The sequence below is a fragment of the Elephantulus edwardii genome, unplaced genomic scaffold, assembly GCF_000299155.1.
Source record: "Elephantulus edwardii isolate Elephantulus edwardi_28Jun2011 unplaced genomic scaffold, EleEdw1.0 scaffold00015, whole genome shotgun sequence".
Lineage (NCBI taxonomy): Eukaryota > Metazoa > Chordata > Mammalia > Macroscelidea > Macroscelididae > Elephantulus > Elephantulus edwardii.
Window position 1 is genome coordinate 10,581,119 of NW_006399765.1, and position 9,263 is coordinate 10,590,381.

A 9,263-nucleotide genomic window follows, 5' to 3' on the forward strand; every position below is an offset into this window, starting at 1 on the left:
AGCATTTTCGAATGACTTCACACTTTTCCCAGTGCAACTCATCTTTTGATTGCCTGACTGCTGGTACCAAGGTTGTTGGTTGTGGATCCAGGTAAGATTAAATCATTGACAGTTTCTTTCTTTTGTCCGTCTGTCATGATGTTGCATGTTGGCCCAGTTGTGAAGACTTTTATTTTGTTGATGTTGAAATATAATCTATACCGAAGGCTGTAGTTCTTGATCTTCTGCAGCAAGTGCTTCAAGTCCTCTTCATTTTCAGCAAGCAAGGTTGTGTCATCTAGATAACATAGGTTGTTGATGCCACATTCCTTCTTTTCCCCCCAAAAAACAACAATTATTTATTGAGTGCCTCCTCTGTGCCAGTCACTATTCCAGAACTCCCTCAAGGAGGAAAAAAAAAAAGGTAGAGGTAGAAATGCAAATTCTGAGGGAGAGGAAAGGGGAAGTTGAGGAAGCCGGCTGAGGGATCTGGGAAGCCCGAGGTGATAGGATAATCTGCCTTAAGCCCCCTCTCCAGCCTCCTCACTGAAATCTCCCTCCTCTTCTGCGATGGCACCTTGATACTGTTGGTACTCAGAAACGAGGTCATTCATGCTGCTCTCAGCCTCGGCGAACTCTATCTCATCGATAGCCTCACCAGTGGACCAGTGGAAGAAGGCCTTCCGGCAGAACATGGCAGTGAACTGCTCTGAGAGGCACCTGAAGAGCTCCTGGATGGCAGTGCTTTTGCCAGTGAAGGTGACTGCCATCGTGAGGCCACGGGACAGGATGTCACAGATAGCAGTCTTGACGTTGTTGGGGATCCATTCCACAAAGGAGTTGCTATTCTTATTTTGTACATAAAGCATCTGCTCATCCACCTCCTTCATGGACATCTGTCATCAGAAGACAGCAGCCACACTGAGGTAGCGGCCATGGCAGGGGTCTCACGCAGCCATCATGCTCTTGGCATTGAAGACTTGCTAGGTGAGCTCAAGCATAGAAAGGGCCTAGTACTGCTGACTACCATGGCTGATTAATGGGTCAGAGCCAGGCATGAAGAAATGGAGATGTGGGAAGGGCACCGTGTTGACAGCCAGCTTGCAGAGGTCAGCACTGAGCTGGACAGGGAAGTGGAGGCAGGTGGTGACACTGCTCATGGTGGCTGAGATAAGGTGGCTGAGGTCTCCATAGGTTGGTGTGGTCAGCTTGAAGGTACAAAAACAGATCTCATAGAGGGCTTCATTTTCAATGAAATAGATCTCACCGGTGTTCTCTACCAGCTGGTGGACAGAGAGGGTGGCATTGGAGGGCTCAACCACAGTACTGGATACTTTGGGTGAAGGCTCCACACTCATGGTGTCTATGATGCAGTCAGGATACTCTTCTCTGACTTTGCTGATGGACAAGGTGCCCATTCTGGAGCCTGTGCCTCCCCCGAGGGAGTGGGACAGCTGGAAGCCTGCAGGCAGTTACAGCTCTCAGTCTCCTTCCGCACCACATCCAAGGCAGAATCCACCAGTTTGGCCCCTTCTGTATAGTGGCCCTTGGCCCAGTTGTTGCCTGCCCCAGTCTGACCAAAACCAAAGTGGTCTGGTCTGAAGATCTGGCCAAAAGGACCTGAGCGAACCAATTCCACGGTGTCAGGATCTAGATCCACCAAGATAGCACGAGGAACATATATGCCACCTGTGACTTCATTATAGTACACTGAGATGCAGTCCAGCTGCAGGTCACTTTGCCCAGGGTAGGTGCCCGTGGGGTCGATGTTGTGTTCATCTCTGATCACCGCTCAGAACTTGGCGCCGATCTGGTTGCCACACTGACCAGCCTGGATATGCACGATTTTTCTCGTGGTGGAAAATTAAGGTTTGGATGTTGGTTGTTTTTTTCCCTTTTATTTTCTTGCCTCAGGTGTGCGTGGAGCAAAAGGACAATATGTAATTTTTTTCCCTCTGTGGATCGTAGGCTGTGAGAATGGTAAGTGCCCCAGAGAGAGGAGCAGCGAGATATGAATGCTGCCACATTCCTTCTTATAAAGTGCAGACTCCCGAACGATCTGTTCTGCATATAGATTGAAAAGGTGTGGGGGATAGGATGCATCCCTGACACACGCCTTTTCTGATTTTGACTCATGCAGAGTTTCCTGGGAGTCTTCTTCCAAGTCCAGCTTGTTGAATGATTTGTTTGGCACAGAGATTAAGTAGGTATGGAGAAAGGATACAGCCTTGGAGCACACCTTTCTTTATTTAATCCATGTAGTGAGGAAAAACTTAGAAAAAGAGGGTGAGAATGGCTGCACAATACTGAAAGGAAACACTGTCCTAGAATTGCATGCATAGAAAAGGTTACACTGAGGGATGTTCTTCTGTGTGCAGTCTCAACAGCAAAAATAAAGTCAGTTTAAATGTCGCTATTTACCTTGTATCCCCAATGTGTTTTTCCCAATAAAAAAATATTAAAAAAATGTTGCTATTTAAAGTGGCATTTTGTACATTTGCAATGTTGTGGGACCATCACTCTATCTAGTTCCAAAACCCTTTCGTTACTCCAGAGGAAATGTGTAATTACTTAACAGTCGTTCCTCTCCTTTCCTCTCCTCTGAATCCCCCAGCTTCTGGTAACCAATAATCTGTTTTCTGTCTTTGTTTTGGACAGTTCAGTTGAATACAGTTATGCAGTAGTGATTTTTGTGCCTGACTTCTATTAGGTTCTATCATGCTGTAGCATCTATCCACACTTCATTCCCTGTTATAATGGAATGAATTATATGAATACTCCATTGTCTCAATATAGTACATTTTGTTCTCCCCCTTCATCAGCCAATGAGCATTTGGGATGTTTTCACCTTCAGGCTATCTGTGTAAACTGCTGCCATGAACATTCATGTACAAATTTTGGCTGGAATACCTGTTTTCAGTTCTCTTAGGTAAATATCTATGAATGGGAGGTCATCTGGTAATTGTATGTTTGGCTTTTATAGGAATTGCCAAACTGTTCTCTGAAATACAATATTTTGAACGCCTCTGTGACATTAAGAAAAGAGCATTCACTTATTTATTCATGCATTCATTCAATTCACAAATATTTATTGATCACTGGTTATTGGCCAGGGAATAAGTTAGGCTCTAGCAATATAGCAACGAATGAGACACATTAGAGAGTTTCCACAGACCTGGATTTTGGACGTGAGAGACAGAGGGAGCAAAAATTCTCTTGAACCCCCAAAGTTGCACTATGTTCCCCAGAAAACATATCCTCCTTTCTCCACCAACCCTGCAACTCTCTCCCTCCCATTCAGTGCCTAAAAGGAGGAATGGGAATGTCCTCAGCAGTGTCTTATGTTCCAAATTAGCCAAAGATTTGGTAGGCAGTGCAGTATTGGTGATAAATATACTTTATGTGTATTTTTTGAAAATATTTTCTCAAAGGCTGTTCCAATAAATAATCTACAAAGGCAATGAAAGATAGAAGAGGTGACTGATTGCATAGTGGGGCATCTAAAACCAGAAGTATAAGGAATCTAAGCAGCTCATATTTACTTAAAACCCTTTCAGAAGAGATAATTCTTCCACATTACACTTGTTTTATTAAAGGATACATACAGCCCATGAATTCGACCCCTGGGTAGTGCCCTCACTCCCTCTTCCCCCATGTATTCCAATCCCAAATCATCATCACATATGTCTGTGTGTGTTGTTCGCTTACTGCACAGTATCCAGTACTTTTGAACCTCTACTTAATCATCTGTACAATCAGGATATTTCTATTATTAGGGTTTGGGGTGCTGATCTGTCATTTTTTAGTGTTGTAAAAAATATAAACATTACACTATCTGCCAATGAGTTTGAACTTTTCTGATAGTGGTAGTATGACCAAGAATGAATCAATGAACTGATCAATCAATTGCTAGACAGATTTATTTATTACACCAACAAATCTTTAAATGCAGGTTTTGGTCAGTTGATTCTAGTTTATGACAACCTCATGCATGTTAAGGCAGGAAGTTTGAATCCACCAGCTACTCTACAGGAAAAGATGGGCAATCTTCTCCTGTGCCATTTATTGCCTTTGAAAACCTGCTGGAGGGTCACCTGTAGGTCTGTTCTGACTTGATGGCATACAACCATGAGCACCTCAAGGGTTTCATTTGTTTGCCGAAATACCTGAATTGATATTCCGTAAATTCCTACAGCCATATTCCCCACCCCCTACCCCCAATGCCTTCAGTGCAGCTTTGACTTCCTCAGTACCATTAGTTCTTGATCATATGCTATTTCTGGAAATGGTTCAGCATCAAAGTGTTCTTTTTGGTTTAGTGACTCTGTACTCCATCCATTTTCTTTTGCTGCTGTGTGTGCTGTTCAGTATTCCTCCCATAGACCCCTTCGGGATTGCAACTCAACGCTTGACTTTTTTCTTCAGGTCATTCAGCTTGTAGGAATGCAGAGCATATTCTTCCCTTTTGATTTTCGAACGTGAAGTTTTCACACATTCATTAAAATACTTTGTCTTCTCAAGCTGCCCTTTGAGATTTTCTGTTTGGTTTTGTTTTGTTCTTGTTATTGTTGTTAAGTGCTGTTGAGTCATAGACGACTCATAGTGACCTTATAAATGAAAGACCTGAAAACTGTTCATAGTTTCCGGAGGCAAGCCATTTCGGAAGTGGATGCCATTCCTGCTTCTAAGCTTGTTTTAGTCAAGAAGCTTCACCTAACAGTGTCCACCACGGGTAACCATTCTCGCATTTGGCACAAGTGTCACAGTGTTCAGCATCACAGCAACCACGAGTTACCTCTGCACAGCAATGCACAGACCAATGCTGTACCACTTAGAAGAATGTTTGACAAATTTAAACCAGGCCCGAGGGCCTGTGGCCCTTGGGGCCTGATGAGTTTTTAAATAGGAGGCCTTATCACATCTCCTCACTTCCCTTAGTGAACAGCTTCTGCAGAACCAGCTCCTGTAGATAACTTTGAAACTGGTCTCCAGCGCCATGTTGCCTACCAGAAAAAATTTTGAAGTTGTCAATGATTTAATCTTGGATCCACAATCAACATCCTAGGTACTGGCAGTAAAAATAAAGAAAAGAAAATAATAAAATAAAAAGACATATCACATTGGAAAAATTCTGCCATCAGAGATCTCTCCAGAGTTGTTGTTGTGCGCTGTCAAGTCAACTGCAACTCATAGTGACCCTATGTACACAGATCAGAACCCTGCCCTATCCTCAGCCAACCTCACCATCTCTGACACACTTGTCTCCCTATTACCCTGGTCACTGTATCAATCCTTATCCAGGATCTTCCTTTCCTGCGCTGTCCCTCAACCCTTCAAAACATGATGTCCTTCTCCAAGGATTGGTCTCTCCTGGCAATATGCCCAAAGTATGTGAGACAAAGCTTCAAAATCCTTGCCTCTAGTGTATAACTTGGTTTCATCTTCTCTAGGACAGACCATGTTCTCTTGGCAGTCCATGGTGTATTCAATACTCTTTTCCAGCACCACAACTCAAAGACATTAGTTCTCTCATCCTTATTCATTGTCCGGCTCTCTGATGCATTAACAGGTAGTTGTGAAGACCTCTCCAGAGTACTATTGAGCAAATATGTCAGCTTGAAGACTAAGATGTGCCTGGTCTTCTCAATTGCTTAATATGTATTTGAAAGCTGGACAAGGATGGAGGACAGCAGAAGACAGCAGAAGAATCATTGGCACCTTTGGGTTGTGGTGTTAGAGAGAGTACTGAATATTACAGAGCACTCCTTGGAAGCACGGATGGTGTAAGTTCATCTCATATACTTTGGGCATGTTGTTATGAAGGGCCAGTCTTTGGGAGAAAGACATCATTCTTAGAAAGGTGGAGGGTCAGCCTACGATTGGAAGACTTTCGAGGAGATAGATTGACACAATGGCTATGGCATTGGGCTCAAGTGTGTGGGAGATGGTGAGTTCGGCTCAGGATAGGGCAGGTTTCAGTTCCGTTATTCATCGGGTCGCTGAGTTGCAATGGATTCAAGAGACATTCAGAAGACATTACAACTGGACAGTAGTACCTCGGTTTCTCTGTGAAAATTTTATCTAGGATCAAGTGAAGAAAAAAACTGCCCAGGAGACATTGTGAAAGTGCAGGAGTAACACTCTGCACTCAGACCTGCTGAAGAGTAGAAGGCAATACATTTAAGGTTCTCCGAATCTTTTCTCTCACTGTACCGCCTTCTTCTAAGTCTCCGCCCTCTTCCCCGCCCCTTGCAGGCTCCACCCGGAAACAGCGCGCTTTACGGTGACACTCCCTTTTACGTCAGCGTGGCTCGCCCGCTCGTCGGGTATTTAAATCCCATTGGCTGTGCGCTCGGCTCGCAGTATTTACGTCAGTGTGGCAGGAAGCCGCTGCTCCGGGGCTGGGTTTTTCGGCGTGAGTGGAGGGGACCCTCGGAGCTGGGGTTGGGGGATCGGGAACCATGGACGTCGGTGAACTTCTGAGTTATCAGGTATGAGATCAGATAACGCCGAGGTCCGCCGACCTGCAGGGTTCCTCCTCCTTTCTTCTTTTCACCTCCTCTCACCTTCTAGGACCTGGCTTCCTTACTTCTCTGCTTGTCACTTGGGATCCGATCCTCCATTCACTTCCCCAGAAACCCTCTTGGGCTCTTGTCAGTTTCTTGACCAACCTTATCTCCCTCTCACCTCTCCTCACTCCAGTTTTGGCCTCACCCATCCACCTCTAAGGCTTGGCATCTCCGAACTTCTCTGACCCCCCCCCCCCCCCCAGAGGACTCAAATCTTCAGAACAAACCCCTTCAACTCTCTTCCCTCCTCACTCATTGAGCGGAGACGCTGGCCTTTCTTGGTTTTGAGCTGCAAAGCATTTGCTGACTGGTGGTGCTTTTGGATAAATCACTTCTTCAGTCAGCCAGTTTCCTTTCTAAAGACAGCAGTAAATAACTACATTAATAGGGTTGTTTGAAGACTGTCAGCTAATGGATGTAAGAATTTAAAGTGTAAAAAGCTGTGCCAACGTTTTGTTTTGGATTCAATCAAAGTGTTGAATCCAGATCGAGATCGTCTTGCACACCTTGCTCTGGGTTCTTAAGGGGAAATCTGTCTAGAGGGCAGACACTTGCCCAACGTCACTGAAGACATAAGACCTGGGGCAAGAGCGAGCTGAGACCTCCCGTCTGCCAGCTCAAAGATTTTTCTCTTCTGTAGATCCCCACGGGGGTAGTTGATGTGCGGTGTCAACCCAGGAGCTGTGCGGCCAGCGAAGCCTTGTAATGTGACTAGTCTGAATAGGAAGTTGATTTCATAATCCTATCATTCTTGTCTATTTATGATGACTAAATAATAGTAGATTACATCCCATTTTGGATTATGTTAATGTCACTGTTTTATTTCTCATCGCCATTTATACTGAGTAAATCATGTGTTGAATGAAGTCATAGTTTGGTTTATGTTGCTTTCATGATCTTGTTGGTGATGTCAGTTTACAATAATGAACAGTCTTCTCCCACAGGATTCATAGCTTGTGAAGATCCTTGAGAGGTTCAGTTATGAGTTGGTTCTGACTCAGAGGTAATGCGTTGGAGTTGAGTGATGAACTAAATACAATATATTTAAAATCAGTTGCACCTGTTTTGTGGATTTTCAAAATGCAACTATTGGAAAATTTAAAACGAAATCTACATCTAGTACTACATTTCTGTTAGATAGCTGTGCAATAAAGATGTGCTAAAGAGCCCAACAGACTTGAATTTGGAGACTCAGGGTTACTTTGCAGTGTTAGTTTTGCTGCTAACCCATCCCTGTAACCTTGACCAATACTGTATCCCTTGGTTTCTTCATCAGTAAATGGGACATATGGATAAATGACATAGGCCCAGGCCTGTGAACACTTAAACATTTATTTGCTAGCTGTTGAATCAGACACTATGCATGTCAGAACAGAATGCTTTCTGGCTCCGCAGGAAAGGTCTGTTGTAGACCTAACTGTTGGATCCACAGGATTTTCATTGACTGAGTTTTGGCATTACCATGCCTTTCTTCTAGTCCGTTGTCCTTGGAAAGCTGCACAGAAACCTGTTCAGCAAGCAGTCGGTGAATATTAACTATTTTGTGTGTGTACATCATTCCTTCCAGCGTGTAGAAAGCTAACCTGGGGACCCCAGCCACAGTGAGGAGGAATTTGTTAGCAATCTGGTAGCACTGCCATTGAGTCGATGCCGATTCATAGAAACTTGGTAGAGCCAAGTAGAACTCCAAAGGATTTCCCAGGCTAATATGTGTGGAAGCAAACGGCTTCATCTTCGTGCTCACGTGGGGCTGGTGCATTGAAACTGCCAATCTTTCCGTGTTAACAGCCCCACACTAAATCCACTCAAAAGAGATTTGTTTATAGTGAATGAAGGTAAAAGATAAAAAGAATTGGAGAGTTGTTGAGTGAGTGGTTGTGTACTTGTTTTGAAGTTGTGGCATAGTTTGTCTCCTAACTTGTAGTGTGTTGAAGGCAGGTAAGGTTAGGCTTTTACAGGTAAGAGTGATATATTATTCATTTGCTCACCTAACACTGATTCAGCACATGTTGTGGATGATACTGTGTCCTGTGGATTCTATGAGACCAAATTCTTGCTTTTATGGAGAGGCCGTTCTTGCTTTTCTGGTAGGGAGGTCATAAGACAATAAAAAGTAAATAAGTTTAGAGTGCATTCAAATCTGCATGATAGAAAACTGTGCACTAATTATTGTGAGTAGGGAATTGAGCTTCTAACCCAAAGGTGATGTGCGTCTGGTAGTTTGAATCCATCAGCACTTCTGCAGGAGAAAGATAGACAATCTCCTCTCATACAATTTACAGTCTCAGAAAATCAATTGGAAGGTCAGCAACAACAATGAGTTTGAACTTTCACTGAATACTGAAATGTAACTGTTTTAAGTTGAGATGTTGTGTTGTTGTTAGGTGCTGTTGGGTAGAGCAGGACTCGTGGCAACCCTATGAACAAAGATCTGAAACCTGTTCTATCCTGTGTCATCCTCAACTTCCTGAAACATAAGAGCCCATTGCAGCAGTCACCATGTCAGTCCACCTGGTTGAGGGTCTTCCTCTCCTTCACTAACCTTCCACCCTTCCCAGCATCATGTCCCTCTCCAAGGAATAGCCCCTCCTAGCAACATGCCCAAAGTATGCGAGGCGAAGCCTCATCATTGCCTCCAAAGAGCACTCTGGTAAACAGGAGTCCTGGTGGCACAGTGGGTTTTTTTTTTCTATAATTATATTTTATTAATTTTCA

At 43.9% G+C, this 9,263-nt stretch overlaps 1 pseudogene; it reads right to left on the reverse strand.

Annotated features, from left to right (window-relative positions):
• Nucleotides 1–500: 500 nt before the first annotated feature.
• LOC102848740 overlaps nucleotides 501–9,263 on the reverse strand; it is a 12,895-nt pseudogene continuing 4,132 nt past the window's right edge.